The sequence below is a fragment of the Equus caballus genome, chromosome 18 (genome assembly GCF_041296265.1).
Source record: "Equus caballus isolate H_3958 breed thoroughbred chromosome 18, TB-T2T, whole genome shotgun sequence".
NCBI lineage: Eukaryota > Metazoa > Chordata > Mammalia > Perissodactyla > Equidae > Equus > Equus caballus.
In genome coordinates this window covers 10857182-10861791 of record NC_091701.1, presented here as the reverse complement: position 1 = coordinate 10861791, position 4610 = coordinate 10857182, and the positions used below count along the sequence as shown (strand labels likewise).

At 53.5% G+C, this 4610-nt stretch overlaps 1 long non-coding RNA gene across 1 annotated transcript; it reads right to left on the bottom strand.

Moving 5' to 3' along the window:
* Positions 1 to 673: 673 nt before the first annotated feature.
* Positions 674 to 3002, bottom strand: LOC102149598 (uncharacterized). Its single transcript, XR_288699.4, has 4 exons — positions 2873 to 3002; positions 2579 to 2687; positions 1566 to 1741; positions 674 to 1248 (listed from the first exon to the last, which is right to left on the bottom strand). It is a non-coding gene; the product is annotated as an uncharacterized lncRNA (long non-coding RNA).
* Between the last annotated feature and the right edge of the window lie 1608 nt (positions 3003 to 4610).

Genomic DNA, 4610 nt, shown 5'->3' with positions numbered 1-4610 from the left:
GACAGGTTAGCCTACTGGTCCTGGACCTTGAGTGTACATCAGAATCCCTGAGGGCCTGTGAAAACACAGACTGCTGGCCCCACCCTCATCATTTCTGCTTCATTGGTCTGGGTGGGACCCAAGACTGTGCATTTCCCACACATTCCCAGGGGGCTGCTGCTGCTGCCGCTGGGCCCGCGAGCACACGTGGAGAACAGTGGGTTGTAAGATGCAGCGAACGTCCCGCTCGGCCATGTAGAAACCAGATCAGAGAAGGCATTGTGAGGGGGGAGAGCGTTTTCACGGACAGAGAGCAGAGGAGGAACTTGAGCGGAAACAGCAGAGAAGCAAATCGCAGAGGGAACCCGAGGGGCAGGGCCCCTTTGGCCCAGAGCTGGCGGGAGGTGACTGCAGAAGGCTGGTGGCCTGCCTGCCAGCAGCCAGCCTCAGCTGGGGAGAGGGCACCTTCTCCTGGAGCCACAGAGGCCTTCTCAGCTGGGAAAAGCGGGCTGAGATGCTAGATTGTTGGAGGAGGAGATCAAAACTGATGATGAAAACTCAGATGGCACTTTCCAGTTCGCAAAACGTTTCCCACATTAATGACCTCACTTCACCCACCCAGCAACTCTGAGTTCTGACTCAACATTTCTTACCACCCTTCTTCCCCACTTGTTACAGAAAAGGAAACTGAGGCTGAGACATGAAGTTACATGTTCTAGCAGATGGCAAAGGCAGGTAGAGCCCGGACTGGAATCCCAGCTCTCAGCTGTGGTTAATTCCATGATCCTACCGCCTCCTCAAAGCTCAGAGTCGAGCAAAGTCCTTCGCCCGTTCCCATTAAATAAACGTCTTTGTCATGTTTGCACAGTTAATAATGGCAGGAAGTCAATCTGGCCACGTAATGTGAGAAAGGCAATAGTCCACGTCAGGAAGTCCTGTTGCATAGAGGCCCTTGGGAATGTTAACTTTCCCACTCTGACCCCACCAGCATCCTGACCTTCTGCACAGTTGGCAAAACTGGGCCAGAAATGCTGGGCCCGTGGCCAGACTCTGACCTTCGCCTTCTGGTAACGAAGCATCTACTGCAGGGGAGGAGGCAAAAGTGGGGCCACCAGGAGGCTCCGCCTGCTCCTGGACCCGTCCTGCAGGTGGGCCGTGAGTGACCGGCTGGGGAAGGAGGGAAGCTGCCAGGTGCTCAGACACACTCGCTGCACGGTGACAGACACCTGGCACAGGTGTCCCAAACTCTCTGGCTTTCCAGTTCCTGGCCTGTAAGCGAAGCAAAGTGAAGTGAGGTTTAAATACATGAACTGGCACATGGTTGGCTTCAGCCAACCTGCAAGGGGTCCTCTGCTCTCTCCTGTGGGGGCAGAGGGGGAGGGAGCAGCCTCGGTGTAGGTCAGATCCCCGAGGACTCAGGAACTGCAGAGGCAAATCCCTTGGCGACTCCTCTCGTGGAGGGCGCCTAAGCTGTGCCCACACGGTGGATGACGCCATCGACATGCTGGTTCTTCCCTGGCTTATTCTTCCGTTCAGTGATCTTAATTTACAGCAGGTATGACACATTCATTCTCGCACGCCATTACCTCACTTCTTCCAGCAAACGGCTCTGCAGCTTAGGTGGTAGCATTCTTTATTCAATTATCCATTCTCTCAACAAATAGTAACGGAGCATCCTCGAAGTGCCAGGCATGGGGAGGTGCTGGGAACACAGACACGGTCCTGCTCTTGAGGAATTCTCCATCTGTCAGGGAGGCTGACTCTGATAAACAAACCACACAATAAATTAGCTAATTACAATGATGGTAAGAGCTTCACGGGGGAAGTGCTAGGTGCTAAGAGAGCCTCTAAGGGAGATGTGGTCAAGTCTGGGTCCGTGAACATCATCTTGAGGAGGTGGTCTTTGAGCTGAGAGCCAGCAGGGGTTTCCCTCTCCAGTTTGGCATAGTCCCCACTTGGCCCATTTGCCCTACAACAGCAACTATGGGGCCCTCTGGTGCTGAGTTTGCAGCTTCTGCTTTATCCTCCTCCTGTAGCTGTCCTTTCTTTCATGATGCCAACCTGACCCCGAACTCTAGGTAGCGGCCGTGGTGTCTGTCCTTGGAGGCAGACGTCTCCCTCCCAGACTATAATCTCTACCTTCCGAAGGTTCAGCAGCTGGTTCCATGCTCCACCAGGTTTGGGTAGCTCTGCTGCAGAGATCTCAACCCCTTAGTGTCCTAATTCCCCAGCACACCCCGCCCTTCATTCACTGTCCTGTGGAAGCCAGTGGGATGACAAGACGCAGCTCCCAGCCTTCCAGAGCTCACAGTCATGAGGACGACAGCATCACGGAACCATCCTGTAACCTGAGGAAAGACTACAGAGTGCCAGGGGGGCCCATAAGAGATGCCTAGCCTGCCGGGGGTGGAGGAGGCTCCTTGGAGGAGGGGATGCCTGAGCTGCGTCTGAAAGAATGAGGACCAAACAGGGGCAACGTTCCAGCCAAGGAGAGCAATGAGTACAGAGGCTCAGAGGGCGAGGGAGGGGGTCGGCGGGGCAGGAGGGAAAGGCCTATTCTAGGAATGGCAGATAGAGAGTAGAATGTAAGGGCACTTACCCAGTTGGGAGCATTCAGGAAAGCTTCCTGGAAGCAGTGGCACATGAAGTGAGACAATCTGAAGGACCAATAGGAGCTGGTGGGGGGAGAGTGAAGGATGCTGTAGACACTGAGAAAGGGAACTGTGTTAGTTACCCATGCTGTACGAGAACTCACTCCAAAAGGTAGCTACTTAAAGCAGCAGTAACGATTTATCGTCTCTCATGGTTTCTGTGGCTCAGGAATTTGGGAGCAACTTGGCTGGTGGTTCTGGCTCCGGGTCTGAGGTGACATTCCTCTCTTGGCTGGGCTTACCTGGGGCTGGGGGACCTGCTGTCAAGGTGGCTCACTCACATGCCTGGCACACTGGCACTGGCTGTTGGCGAGTGGCCTTAGTTCCTTACCCGGTCTGCCTCTCCACAGGGCTGCTCAATCCTCACTGAGCGCAGCCAGAGCGAGGGATCCCAGAGGCCAGCGTGACAGCTGAAATGCCCTTTGTGACCTAGCCTCCTAAGGCACAGACTTCTGGGTTATTCTGTCTGTCACATAGGGCAGCCTTGTGGCAATGTGAGAGGGGACAGGGCCAGGACTGGGTGAGCAAGTGTGGTGCTCGCCTTGTGTGCAAAATGTAAGGGGGCACCAAAAAACTCAGTATTGCAGGAATTTTTTGAAAAATCAAAATTAGTAGAAAACATCCACCATGAACAAAATAGTCACATTTTAAATAAAGACAGGACCCAACAGGGTAGGGATCAGGGGAAGGCGAGAGAGGGGTGTTGGGCACCCACAGGGCTGGATCCTGCACCAGGGCGCGAGGTCCTGGAGGCCAAGACGGTTGCGGCCATACTGGAGACTGGCTACCATGGGGCCTGGCCCACGAACAACAGACGGCTCCCCAGGCTCCACATCCAGGAGCTTGGGGGTCTCAGACGCAGACCAGACCCGAGGGCGAGGAAGAGAGTGGTGGAGAGACCTGTTTCTCCACTGAGAGTCACTGAAGTGGAGAGAAAAGATCCACACACAACTCAGATAAATGGCAACCTCGTTTCTGGGGAGCTGGGGGTGGGGGCTGTGTTAGTTCCCCAAGGCGACCGTAACAAATGACCACAGACTGGGGGCTTCGGACAGCAGAAATGTCCTCCCTGATGGCTCTGGAAGCCAGAAGTCTGAAACCAAGGTGTCAGAGGTTGGTTCCTTCTGGGCGCTGTGACGGGGAGTCTGCTCCGTGCCCCTCTCCTGGCTTCTGGTGGTGGCTGACAGTCCCTGGAGATCCTGGTCTTGTGGCCACATCACTCCCATCTCTGCCTTCATCATCACGTGGTGTCCTCCACCGGCCTGTGTCCAGATTTCTCTGTCCTTATGAGGACGCCAGTCATTGGATTAGGACCCACCCTAATCCAGCAGAACCTCATCTTAATTTGACTTATTCAAAGACCTTATTTCCAAATAAAGTCACTTTCACAGGTTAGGACTGGGGGTTAGGACTTAACTAGATCTTTGAGGGGCACCACTGCACCCACAACAGGAGTATAGGATTATTCTAATGGTAGGTTTGCTACATCATTAGAATTGGAAGGAAGACAAATATTTTAAAATTCACATTTCATGCATCTGCTTTTTAAAGCACTAACAGGAAGCATAAATGCTTTTGAATAAAAGTGAAAAAACAATAAAATATCTACTTCCATTCTGTGCTATGATCTGACGGGGGAGAGTAACAGAGAGTGCATGAATGATGGGGGAAGGGGATGCAGGCCCCACGGAGGCTGAGGCACAGCGAGCAAGAGAGGGAGGACCGCGGCCGAGGCTCTGGGAGACAGGGTCCCTTCTGAGGGCCTTCCAGGGGCCTGCCGCCAGAGACTTCCAAATCCCCACTGCAATTTCACAACAAATGGCATAAATGGGGAACTCCCGTTTTGCTGCTCTATTCTCCAGCTGGATGACCTAGTAAAGATGGGATTTGGCCTGAAGGTTGGGGAGTCTCCACTCCTGCTCCAGATATCATTGTTCAGAATTTATCAAGCATATTTATCAAGCAAGTGTCAACACTGGG